The sequence below is a fragment of the Osmerus eperlanus genome, chromosome 1, assembly GCF_963692335.1.
Source record: "Osmerus eperlanus chromosome 1, fOsmEpe2.1, whole genome shotgun sequence".
NCBI classification, from domain to species: Eukaryota; Metazoa; Chordata; class Actinopteri; order Osmeriformes; family Osmeridae; genus Osmerus; species Osmerus eperlanus.
The window spans coordinates 394,479-406,164 of NC_085018.1; the positions used below are offsets into that span (position 1 = coordinate 394,479).

Genomic DNA, 11,686 nt, shown 5'->3' on the forward strand with positions numbered 1-11,686 from the left:
GAAGATCACTAGCTTCAAACACCCTCTGCCGTACGTCCCTAACATGTTGAAACAGATGTGACAATGTCCTACTTATTCTAAAATACCTGCCCCGTGTGAGGCTCGAATTCACGACCTTCAGATTATGAGACTGACGCGCTGCCTACTGCGCCAACGAGGCATGCTGCATGGCTGTAGCCCTCCCAGGTCAGCAGGTGCTGTGGGAACAGCAGTAGACGCTTTGTTGTGTATCGGCGGGGAAAAAAGAGCAGCCCGGTAGCTGGCTGAAGATCACTAGCTTCAAACACCCTCTGCCGTACGTCCCTAACATGTTGAAACAGATGTGACAGTGTCCTACTTTTTCTAAAATACCTGCCCCGTGTGAGGCTCGAACTCACGACCTTCAGATTATGAGACTGACGCGCTGCCTACTGCGCCAACGAGGCATGCTGCATGGCTTTGGCCCTCCCCCCACCCAGGTCAGCAGATGCTGTGGGAACAGCACTAGATGCTTTCCTGTGTATCGGCGGGGAAAAAAGAGCAGCCCGGTAGCTGGCTGAAGATCACTAGCTTCAAACACCCTCTGCCGTAAGTCCCTAACATGTTGAAACAGATGTGACAATGTCCTACTTTTTCTAAAATACCTGCCCCGTGTGAGGCTCGAACTCACGACCTTCAGATTATGAGACTGACGCGCTGCCTACTGCGCCAACGAGGCATGCTGCATGGCCTTGGCCCTCCCCCCACCCAGGTCAGCAGATGTTGTGGGAACAGCACTAGATGCTTTCCTGTGTATCGGCGGGGAAAAAAGAGCAGCCCGGTAGCTGGCTGAAGATCACTAGCTTCAAACACCCTCTGCTGTACGTCCCTAACATGTTGAAACAGATGTGACAATGTCCTACTTTTTCTAAAATACCTGCCCCGTGTGAGGCTCGAACTCACGACCTTCAGATTATGAGACTGACGCGCTGCCTACTGCGCCAACGAGGCATGCTGCATGGCTTTGGACCCTCCCCCCACCCAGGTCAGCAGATGTTGTGGGAACAGCACTAGATGCTTTCCTGTGTATCGGCGGGGAAAAAAGAGCAGCCCGGTAGCTGGCTGAAGATCACTAGCTTCAAACACCCTCTGCCGTACGTCCCTAACATGTTGAAACAGATGTGACAATGTCCTACTTTTTCTAAAATACCTGCCCCGTGTGAGGCTCGAATTCACGACCTTCAGATTATGAGACTGACGCGCTGCCTACTGCGCCAACGAGGCATGCTGCATGGCTGTAGCCCTCCCAGGTCAGCAGGTGCTGTGGGAACAGCAGTAGACGCTTTGCTGTGTATCGGCGGGGAAAAAAGAGCAGCCCGGTAGCTGGCTGAAGATCACTAGCTTCAAACACCCTCTGCCGTACGTCCCTAACATGTTGAAACAGATGTGACAGTGTCCTACTTTTTCTAAAATACCTGCCCCGTGTGAGGCTCGAACTCACGACCTTCAGATTATGAGACTGACGCGCTGCCTACTGCGCCAACGAGGCATGCTGCATGGCTTTGGCCCTCCCCCCACCCAGGTCAGCAGATGCTGTGGGAACAGCACTAGATGCTTTCCTGTGTATCGGCGGGGAAAAAAGAGCAGCCCGGTAGCTGGCTGAAGATCACTAGCTTCAAACACCCTCTGCCGTAAGTCCCTAACATGTTGAAACAGATGTGACAATGTCCTACTTTTTCTAAAATACCTGCCCCGTGTGAGGCTCGAACTCACGACCTTCAGATTATGAGACTGACGCGCTGCCTACTGCGCCAACGAGGCATGCTGCATGGCCTTGGCCCTCCCCCCACCCAGGTCAGCAGATGTTGTGGGAACAGCACTAGATGCTTTCCTGTGTATCGGCGGGGAAAAAAGAGCAGCCCGGTAGCTGGCTGAAGATCACTAGCTTCAAACACCCTCTGCCGTACGTCCCTAACATGTTGAAACAGATGTGACAAATGTCCTACTTTTTCTAAAATACCTGCCCCGTGTGAGGCTCGAATTCACGACCTTCAGATTATGAGACTGACGCGCTGCCTACTGCGCCAACGAGGCATGCTGCATGGCTTTGGCCCTCCCCCCACCCAGGTCAGCAGATGCTGTGGGAACAGCACTAGATGCTTTCCTGTGTATCGGCGGGGAAAAAAGAGCAGCCCGGTAGCTGGCTGAAGATCACTAGCTTCAAACACCCTCTGCCGTAAGTCCCTAACATGTTGAAACAGATGTGACAATGTCCTACTTTTTCTAAAATACCTGCCCCGTTTGAGGCTCGAACTCACGACCTTCAGATTATGAGACTGACGCGCTGCCTACTGCGCCAACGAGGCATGCTGCATGGCCTTGGCCCTCCCCCCACCCAGGTCAGCAGATGCTGAGGGAACAGCACTAGACGCTTTGCTGTGTATCGGCGGGGAAAAAAGAGCAGCCCGGTAGCTGGCTGAAGATCACTAGCTTCAAACACCCTCTGCTGTACGTCCCTAACATGTTGAAACAGATGTGACAATGTCCTACTTTTTCTAAAATACCTGCCCCGTGTGAGGCTCGAACTCACGACCTTCAGATTATGAGACTGACGCGCTGCCTACTGCGCCAACAAGGCATGCTGCATGGCTTTGGACCCTCCCCCCACCCAGGTCAGCAGATGTTGTGGGAACAGCACTAGATGCTTTCCTGTGTATCGGCGGGGAAAAAAGAGCAGCCCGGTAGCTGGCTGAAGATCACTAGCTTCAAACACCCTCTGCCGTACGTCCCTAACATGTTGAAACAGATGTGACAATGTCCTACTTTTTCTAAAATACCTGCCCCGTGTGAGGCTCGAATTCACGACCTTCAGATTATGAGACTGACGCGCTGCCTACTGCGCCAACGAGGCATGCTGCATGGCTGTAGCCCTCCCAGGTCAGCAGGTGCTGTGGGAACAGCAGTAGACGCTTTGCTGTGTATCGGCGGGGAAAAAAGAGCAGCCCGGTAGCTGGCTGAAGATCACTAGCTTCAAACACCCTCTGCCGTACGTCCCTAACATGTTGAAACAGATGTGACAATGTCCTACTTTTTCTAAAATACCTGCCCCGTGTGAGGCTCGAATTCACGACCTTCAGATTATGAGACTGACGCGCTGCCTACTGCGCCAACGAGGCATGCTGCATGGCTGTAGCCCTCCCCCAACCCAGGTCAGCAGATTCTGAAGGTACAGAACTGGACGCTTTGCTGTGTATCGGCGGGGAAAAAAGAGCAGCCCGGTAGCTGGCTGAAGATCACTAGCTTCAAACACCCTCTGCCGTACGTCCCTAACATGTTGAAACAGATGTGACAATGTCCTACTTTTTCTAAAATACCTGCCCCGTGTGAGGCTCGAACTCACGACCTTCAGATTATGAGACTGACGCGCTGCCTACTGCGCCAACGAGGCATGCTGCATGGCTGTAGCCCTCCCCCAACCCAGGTCAGCAGATTCTGAAGGTACAGCACTGGACGCTTTGCTGTGTATCGGCGGGGAAAAAAGAGCAGCCCGGTAGCTGGCTGAAGATCACTAGCTTCAAACACCCTCTGCCGTACGTCCCTAACATGTTGAAACAGATGTGACAATGTCCTACTTTTTCTAAAATACCTGCCCCGTGTGAGGCTCGAACTCACGACCTTCAGATTATGAGACTGACGCGCTGCCTACTGCGCCAACGAGGCATGCTGCATGGCTTTGGCCCTCCCCCCACCCAGGTCAGCAGATGCTGTGGGAACAGCACTAGATGCTTTCCTGTGTATCGGCGGGGAAAAAAGAGCAGCCCGGTAGCTGGCTGAAGATCACTAGCTTCAAACACCCTCTGCCGTACGTCCCTAACATGTTGAAACAGATGTGACAATGTCCTACTTTTTCTAAAATACCTGCCCCGTGTGAGGCTCGAACTCACGACCTTCAGATTATGAGACTGACGCGCTGCCTACTGCGCCAACGAGGCACACTGCAGGCTGTGGCCCTCCCCCCACCCAGGTGAGCAGGTGCTGTGGAAACGGCGCTAGACACCGGTAGCTGGCTGTAGATCACTAGCTTCAAACAAGCTCTGCCGTACGTCCCTAACATGTTGAAACAGATGTGACAATGTCCTACTTTTTCTAAAATACCTGCCCCGTGTGAGGCTCGAACTCACGACCTTCAGATTATGAGACTGACGCGCTGCCTACTGCGCAAACGAGGCATGCTGCATGGCTTTGGCCCTCCCCCAACCCAGGTCAGCAGATTCTGAGGGAACAGCACTGGACGCTTTGCTGTGTATCGGCGGGGAAAGAAGAGCAGCCCGGTAGCTGGCTGAAGATCACTAGCTTCAAACACCCTCTGCCGTACGTCCCTAACATGTTGAAACAGATGTGACAATGTCCTACTTTTTCTAAAATACCTGCCCCGTGTGAGGCTCGAACTCACGACCTTCAGATTATGAGACTGACGCGCTGCCTACTGCGCCAACGAGGCATGCTGCATGGCTGTAGCCCTCCCCCAACCCAGGTCAGCAGATTCTGAAGGTACAGCACTGGACGCTTTGCTGTGTATCGGCGGGGAAAAAAGAGCAGCCCGGTAGCTGGCTGAAGATCACTAGCTTCAAACACCCTCTGCCGTACGTCCCTAACATGTTGAAACAGATGTGACAATGTCCTACTTTTTCTAAAATACCTGCCCCGTGTGAGGCTCGAACTCACAACCTTCAGATTATGAGACTGACGCGCTGCCTACTGCGCCAAGGAGGCACACTGCGGGCTGTGGTCCTCCCCCCACCCAGGTGAGCAGGTGCTGTGGAAACGGCGCTAGACACCGGTAGCTGGCTGTAGATCACTAGCTTCAAACAAGCTCTGCCGTACGTCCCTAACATGTTGAAACAGATGTGACAATGTCCTACTTTTTCTAAAATACCTGCCCCGTGTGAGGCTCGAATTCACGACCTTCAGATTATGAGACTGACGCGCTGCCTACTGCGCCAACGAGGCATGCTGCATGGCTGTAGCCCTCCCAGGTCAGCAGGTGCTGTGGGAACAGCAGTAGACACTTTGCTGTGTATCGGCGGGGAAAAAAGAGCAGCCCGGTAGCTGGCTGAAGATCACTAGCTTAAAACACCCTCTGCCGTACGTCCCTAACATGTTGAAACAGATGTGACAATGTCCTACTTTTTCTAAAATACCTGCCCCGTGTGAGGCTCGAACTCACGACCTTCAGATTATGAGACTGACGCGCTGCCTACTGCGCCAACGAGGCATGCTGCATGGCTTTGGCCCTCCCCCCACCCAGGTCAGCAGGTGCTGTGGAAACGAGCTGGGTATGGCTGCAGCCTGCAGCCTCCCGTCTCATGCCCTCCCATCTCATGCACTCCCATCTCATGCCCAGGCTGTCCAACAGTAAGTTCAGAGGGTCAAAAATACTAAATCGCGAATTATTTCACGGATGGAGTTAAAGGTAAGTTTGTGAGCACGTTTGTTGCAATAAATTGAAAAACTTGAAATCGAAAAATGTTATCCATATAGTTTGCTGATTTCTGGATGTTATTGTTCTGTTCCTGATCTTACAATTTTTTCCTGTCGCTAGGACACATTTCTCAATACTTAAGTCATGTTTTCAAAACTCTTCACACAGTGAGCACAACAGAAGTATATGTGGGCTAAACTGTGGATCATTTATCATTGTTTTGGCACAAAATGCATTCAATGACTACATCTTTCAAATTACATTCATTCTTTTCTCACTTCGACACAACAACTGCCAAAACTCTATGTACCTACAGGCCAATTTGCACATGCTAACATACTGTTTTCAAAACTGTTAAACTTCAGTTCAAAACAATAACATAATACAAAACTGAATAAGACAGAAATTTGCTACATTTCTACAGTAATATTGTAATTAAATATATTTTGAATCAAAAAATAAAATACTATAAAATGATCTCTACGGAAGGGTTGTGCTAGGTGAGGAAAGGGATGCAGAGAGAAGAAATCAGCCAACATTTGTATGGGACAATGTGGCATTTCACCACTCCCGTGCAGTCACCGAGTGGTTTGCAGCCCATCCCAGAATGGTGTCACTTTTCTTCCCACCTTACTCTCCATTCCTCAACCCCATAGAATAATTATTTTCCTCATGGAGGTGGAAGGTTTACTGTATGACCACCATCCACATGATCAAATGTCCCTCCTGGACGCAATGAATGCTGGATGCCTGGACATTGCCAGGGATGGATCAAGCATGCCAGAAGATTCTTTCCTAGGTGTATTGCCCTAGATGACATAATATGTGATGTGGATGCAGAAAGATTACAGTAGCATTCCTATTGTATCTGTATCAGTGGATGGTGTGTATACAAATTCTTGTATTCTGGAATTAGTGAGAAAAAAAAGAAATATTGACATATTGAAAAAAGACATATTGAAGCATACTGCATCATGTCTGATTCATTCCAGTAACATATATTGCAGTGAATTCTAAACAGTAGAGAGGTGTCCTTGTTTTACATAAGAAAACATTGTATAATGCTACCTTTTGTTAGTGATCTTTAGGTCATTGTTTTGTGGGGGACAAAGTATGTTTGTTGGCTGTCAACCTTTGCTAGTGTTATGGAAGAATGAGTTGATTTGAGACATGTATGAAGTGATTTGGTAGTTTTAGTGCATTTTGAATGTGAAATTACATTTTTTTACGATTGGATAAACACTAAAATCAAAAGTATTACACAATTATCAAAACCTTCAGTCAAGGAGCAAAACAACGGCTCAGATTTGCACCACTATAAGCACATGTCAACATCACACTTTTTGCGAAACAATACACACAAGTGATTTGCAAAACACTAAACACACTTGTATGCATTAGACACAGAAGTATATCAAGATGTCACTTCCTTGCAATTACAAAGCACTGACAGTCAAATTACCATACCTATGTGGCAATTGGTTAAATACAGCCATCAGGTGCGCAAACACATGATTGCTTAATTGTACACACACCAATCAGGTTTAAGCACTATACAAATGCAATAGGTGAGTTCACCTATCTTCAACCAAAATGGAAGGAATCAGAGGGAGAGGAGTGAGGGTGAGAGGGGGAATCCACGGAGGAGGAGGAGGAGCAGAAGCAGAAGGAAGAAGAGGCAGAGGCCGTGCCAGAGGCCGTGCCAGAGGTAGAGGTAGAGGCCGAGGTAGAGGCCAAGGTGGAGGTAGAGGAAGACCTGAAGCAGGAGAGGCTCAAAGAAGAGGACCAAATTTGTCTGATGACATTCGCGCCACACTTGTTGACCATGTAGTAAACCATGGGTTGACGCTGAGGGAGGCTGGACTACGAGTTCAGACAAATCTTAGCAGATTCACAGTGGCATCTGTCATTAGGACCTTTCGACGAGAAAACAGGTACAAAATAATCTGTTTACAGCTGCTTATTGTATGCACCATATCAGCACTTTTGATACCCCTTCCTGTGACATTTTACAGTAGGTTACATGTATTTTGTTCTACATAGGATTGAGGGTCGAGCATGACAAGGAGGAAGGGCGCCCATATTCAACCAAGAGCAAGAAAGAGAGATTGTTACGTAACATGGTTCTGGCCAATAATGCAATAAGGCTCAGAGAAATCCAAGCCAACATTATTGGCGACCATGCCATTTTCCATGATGTCAATCAGGTCTCTCTTTCTACACTGGCACGCATCCTGACCAAAAATCAGGTTATGATGAAACAGATTTATCGAGTGCCTTTTGAGCGTAACTCAGAGAGGGTCAAACGGCTGCGGCATGAGTATGTGGAGGTGTGTATTGTTCACTTTAGCATTCTAATGTTGCATACCTTTTTACATGTAAATGTACTGTATACTAAATCTATGCTGAACTACACAATCTTGTCTTTCACTGTATTTCAGAGAGTTTTACAGATGGATGCTGAGGCAATCCCTCAGGAATTTATATATACAGATGAGGCAGGGTTCAACCTCACAAAAGTTAGAAGGAGAGGCAGAAATATCATTGGCCAGAGGGCTATCATCAATGTCCCAGGGCAACGTGGGGGTAACATCACCCTTTGTGCTGCCATCACCCAGAATGGGGTCCTCCTCCATCATGCCAATATGGGCCCTTATAACACAGCTCACATCCTCACATTTTTGGACCGATTGCAAAACATCATCACTGCAGTAAACCACATGCACCAGATGCAATACATTGTCGTCTGGGACAATGTGTCATTCCACCGCTCTGCTCTGGTCCAGAACTGGTTTCAACACCATCCACAGTTCACAAATATTTACCTTCCACCATACTCTCCGTTTCTTAACCCAATTGAAGAGTTTTTCTCGGCATGGCGGTGGAAGGTGTACGATCTCCGGCCCCAGGCTCAGGTACCCCTCATTCAGGCCATGGAGGAGGCCTGTGACCAAATCGACGCTGCGGCAGTACAAGGATGGATTCGACAGTCCAGACGGTTCTTCCCACGTTGCCTTGCCAATGAGGATATTGCCTGTGATGTCGATGAAATTCTCTGGCCAGATCCAGCTAGGCGGAGAGATGATGTATAGCATTTTCTGTACTGTATTTTGTTTTTTTCAGATCTTTTTTTTTGGTTATGGATACAATGTTATGTTTGTCCGATAGCTTACACAGTATGCAGTTATGAAAACTGAGACACGTTTTGTTGTGATTCTCCATGTTGACAAATTTGGGTATATGGAGACAAATAAATTATATTTTCATCAGTCTGCAGCATCGGTCTTGTGTAGTCTTGAATTTAGTGGTGAATTTATTGTATATTTGCACTTTCTCTGTGTACTTCACTTACACTACTCTAATCACTGATAAGTAGAATTGCCAAAAGTGTTTTAGGTTTGCAACAGCAGTGTGTAACTGGTACAAACAGAATTAAGTCATATGCAACGTGTGTGTTTCATATGGTAACAAAATATGGTTTTGTTAAATTAGTGTATAGTTTTTGCAAGCGTGTTTCATTTTGCAAAGGATCTGAGGTGTTTTGCTCATTGGGTGTGTGGTTGTGCTAATTGTGTGAGGTGTTTTGAAAAACAAAACAAAACTATCAAAATCGTGCTTAAGCAATCGAGAAAAACTGTAACGCGGGAGGCATAACGCATCCCGTCTCACGTTGACCCGCCGACACGGTCAATGACTGTTTTTGCGTACACCTGCCACACCCCGGCCTGGGTCACTGCACCACGTGGCACAGGAGCTTCCTGTAGGGGCACACTAACACAACGTAAATAATGACAATACAAAGTGAACTTAAATCTTTATCGCTATATCTAGAGCTCCTATATTAACCAAAATAAGCAATAATAAACTAATGGCTCTGACAATGTTGCTATAGCTGCAGCTCTGCAAAGGAGAGCTTGTTAGGAGAAACAGCAGGTCAGGCTCAGACAGTACAGAACCTACTAGAGAAAGCGGCCAAGTAACCTGCAGACACCAGCACCACAGCAAATGTGAGGGGGGATGAGCTAAACAGTTAACTACTACTCTAGTAGGTTCTGTACTGGCTGAGCCTGACCTGCTGTTTCTCCTAACAAGCTCTCCTTTGCAGAGCTGCAGCTATAGCAACATTGTCAGAGCCATTAGTTTATTATTGCTTAGAAAAAAATTATTGAGGATGAATTAATTAATGAGGACAATGGACACAGAGGAAGAGCATAGCAAAGAGAAGCATTCAGCTCAGACCCCTCATCAATCAAGCAGAGAAAGAGAGCCCCAAACACAAAAGGCCTGTACCTATCATTTGGACCCACAGCTATCAATGTCCCCTATGTGTGCATATCCAGGTCCTGATACATTACAGACTATGTACCTTTATAATCCTTGGTCAGTGACTGAGCTGAGGGGGCTAGAAAAGGTATTCCCTGACATGAGAGGACTCAGCTAATTTTATATTAGAGCTCCAAATAGCTATCAGTGCACATAGACCTACTTTTATTTACTTAAATCAATTGTTAGATGTTGCACTCAAGCCCAGTGTGTTAAAACGTAAAGAATAGATTCCTGATAAGTAATTAGTCTTGGTTTACACCGGACACTGAATTCGAAAATTGAGATTATGTTGCACTCAAACGGTGTTAAATGGCAGTAATATCACAAATGGGAGTGAGGTTGCTTGACTGGAGCAAAATGTATGATTGCAAACAGACAAAAGTTGAGGATCCTACAGATTAAATGGAAAGATTTACTAGGATTTTTTTAAACACTGGGTTTACAGCGGTTGCATCCTCCATGCCACTTTGTCATGTGTTCATGTGTGCTCTCTGAACTCCAGGTAGATGTTAAGTTCTTCACTGACTCACAGCTTGTATTTATTGTGCAGGCCTTGTTATGAACGCATGCATTGTGTGAAAAGGCGTTGTGTGAGTTGTGACGTCCTGACGTTTATGATTATGGCTAGCTAGTTAGTTAGTTACCGTTAGCTACACTATTTGCCACAAAAAATTAAATCCTGCCTAAACCATAAAACCGAACGTTCGCGGAGATACAAGCAACGCAATTGGGATCAAGACAAACATTTTGACACAGAGACTGTCTTGGTAGTGCAAAAATTTATGTTTTACATACTAACACACTAACGTTTCACATAGCAATAAATATGACATTGATGTAAGACAGTTATGTAATTCTTACACAGACTACTGAGAATTAAGAATGTTCATGACAAGAAGCGAACACACTTACAGCACGAATGATGACACGAAGATTTGTTTACTCCGTTCATGCAAAATGTAATGGAACTTAACTTTCTTTGTAACTTTCTTTGTATAAGTATTACGTTAGCTAGTCTTGATTTTAAGACAGCTGTCTATGACATTGACAAGCTATGGTTGTTTGAATGTGAATGTTGTTGACTGATAATGTTAACTTTTTGTTTTCAGTGTAGCTCTAGAATGTTGAAACTCTGACATGGCTTTACTGTACTAAATGCATGAGTGAGATATGTGAGCTGCTGAAATACTTTTCACACACATTCCCCTAAGAGACCAGCGCTGGACAACATATTCTATTTTGTTGTTCTCTATTTATGTGGAAAAGTGAAAAAGAAATACAAGAAATACTTTGAAACTCCCCACATTCTTCAGTCTTAAGCCTGTGCTCGCCTGCTTGCACAAATCACTTAGAGCAAGAATGTTTAAAGAGAGTTAACAAGGCTTAATAGGCGCACGGAGAGAAGAGGGTCAGATGATTTTGTGTGTTGCTGTGTGTGTGTGACGGAGTGTGTGAAAGAGTTTGTGTGTGTGTGAGAGAGAAGGTGTGTGTGAGAAAGAGAGGCTGTTTCATCTGACATGGTTAGTAAACCTGAAGTTCCCGGTAGTCTCATGTTTTTGAGTATTACTTCACAACCGTTTAGATGAATGTGTTATATTTCAAGTACTTGGCATGACACTTGACAGAAGCCTGTCAATGTAATGTTTGATCATTTCAAAACCACTCTTTCTCTCATGGATGTAGCTCTGGTCTCATTCATTAATTGGCTAATCCACCCTCACTCTCTCAATAAATGCCCCTCCCTCACGTACATATGCATGCGGTCTACAGCCATACACAAAGACACAGCACAGTCCAAACAGTCTGTTGTGTCTCCTCAGTTTATAAGGAAAATGCAACAAAATGTTCCCTGGATTTGACAGCTAAGGGATGGGTTGTTTTGATAATCCCAGGAAATGAGACAGAGGTAAGTGCAGGCCT

General features: G+C 46.4%; 20 non-coding genes across 20 annotated transcripts; all 20 read right to left on the reverse strand.

Moving 5' to 3' along the window:
- Positions 1-87: 87 nt before the first annotated feature.
- On the reverse strand, positions 88-160 carry trnam-cau (transfer RNA methionine (anticodon CAU)). The gene has a single exon. It is a non-coding gene; the product is annotated as a tRNA-Met (tRNA).
- A 192-nt stretch (positions 161-352) lies between these two features.
- Positions 353-425, reverse strand: trnam-cau (transfer RNA methionine (anticodon CAU)). Its single transcript has one exon. It is a non-coding gene; the product is annotated as a tRNA-Met (tRNA).
- Positions 426-624: 199 nt separating this feature from the next.
- Positions 625-697, reverse strand: trnam-cau (transfer RNA methionine (anticodon CAU)). The gene has a single exon. It is a non-coding gene; the product is annotated as a tRNA-Met (tRNA).
- Positions 698-896: 199 nt separating this feature from the next.
- Positions 897-969, reverse strand: trnam-cau (transfer RNA methionine (anticodon CAU)). The gene has a single exon. It is a non-coding gene; the product is annotated as a tRNA-Met (tRNA).
- A 200-nt stretch (positions 970-1,169) lies between these two features.
- trnam-cau (transfer RNA methionine (anticodon CAU)) lies at positions 1,170-1,242 on the reverse strand. Its single transcript has one exon. It is a non-coding gene; the product is annotated as a tRNA-Met (tRNA).
- A 192-nt stretch (positions 1,243-1,434) lies between these two features.
- On the reverse strand, positions 1,435-1,507 carry trnam-cau (transfer RNA methionine (anticodon CAU)). The gene has a single exon. It is a non-coding gene; the product is annotated as a tRNA-Met (tRNA).
- A 199-nt stretch (positions 1,508-1,706) lies between these two features.
- Positions 1,707-1,779, reverse strand: trnam-cau (transfer RNA methionine (anticodon CAU)). The gene has a single exon. It is a non-coding gene; the product is annotated as a tRNA-Met (tRNA).
- Positions 1,780-1,979: 200 nt separating this feature from the next.
- On the reverse strand, positions 1,980-2,052 carry trnam-cau (transfer RNA methionine (anticodon CAU)). The gene has a single exon. It is a non-coding gene; the product is annotated as a tRNA-Met (tRNA).
- A 199-nt stretch (positions 2,053-2,251) lies between these two features.
- trnam-cau (transfer RNA methionine (anticodon CAU)) lies at positions 2,252-2,324 on the reverse strand. Its single transcript has one exon. It is a non-coding gene; the product is annotated as a tRNA-Met (tRNA).
- Positions 2,325-2,523: 199 nt separating this feature from the next.
- On the reverse strand, positions 2,524-2,596 carry trnam-cau (transfer RNA methionine (anticodon CAU)). The gene has a single exon. It is a non-coding gene; the product is annotated as a tRNA-Met (tRNA).
- A 200-nt stretch (positions 2,597-2,796) lies between these two features.
- Positions 2,797-2,869, reverse strand: trnam-cau (transfer RNA methionine (anticodon CAU)). The gene has a single exon. It is a non-coding gene; the product is annotated as a tRNA-Met (tRNA).
- A 192-nt stretch (positions 2,870-3,061) lies between these two features.
- On the reverse strand, positions 3,062-3,134 carry trnam-cau (transfer RNA methionine (anticodon CAU)). Its single transcript has one exon. It is a non-coding gene; the product is annotated as a tRNA-Met (tRNA).
- Positions 3,135-3,333: 199 nt separating this feature from the next.
- Positions 3,334-3,406, reverse strand: trnam-cau (transfer RNA methionine (anticodon CAU)). Its single transcript has one exon. It is a non-coding gene; the product is annotated as a tRNA-Met (tRNA).
- A 199-nt stretch (positions 3,407-3,605) lies between these two features.
- trnam-cau (transfer RNA methionine (anticodon CAU)) lies at positions 3,606-3,678 on the reverse strand. The gene has a single exon. It is a non-coding gene; the product is annotated as a tRNA-Met (tRNA).
- A 199-nt stretch (positions 3,679-3,877) lies between these two features.
- Positions 3,878-3,950, reverse strand: trnam-cau (transfer RNA methionine (anticodon CAU)). Its single transcript has one exon. It is a non-coding gene; the product is annotated as a tRNA-Met (tRNA).
- Positions 3,951-4,114: 164 nt separating this feature from the next.
- On the reverse strand, positions 4,115-4,187 carry trnam-cau (transfer RNA methionine (anticodon CAU)). Its single transcript has one exon. It is a non-coding gene; the product is annotated as a tRNA-Met (tRNA).
- Positions 4,188-4,386: 199 nt separating this feature from the next.
- On the reverse strand, positions 4,387-4,459 carry trnam-cau (transfer RNA methionine (anticodon CAU)). The gene has a single exon. It is a non-coding gene; the product is annotated as a tRNA-Met (tRNA).
- Positions 4,460-4,658: 199 nt separating this feature from the next.
- On the reverse strand, positions 4,659-4,731 carry trnam-cau (transfer RNA methionine (anticodon CAU)). The gene has a single exon. It is a non-coding gene; the product is annotated as a tRNA-Met (tRNA).
- A 164-nt stretch (positions 4,732-4,895) lies between these two features.
- trnam-cau (transfer RNA methionine (anticodon CAU)) lies at positions 4,896-4,968 on the reverse strand. The gene has a single exon. It is a non-coding gene; the product is annotated as a tRNA-Met (tRNA).
- A 192-nt stretch (positions 4,969-5,160) lies between these two features.
- Positions 5,161-5,233, reverse strand: trnam-cau (transfer RNA methionine (anticodon CAU)). The gene has a single exon. It is a non-coding gene; the product is annotated as a tRNA-Met (tRNA).
- Between the last annotated feature and the right edge of the window lie 6,453 nt (positions 5,234-11,686).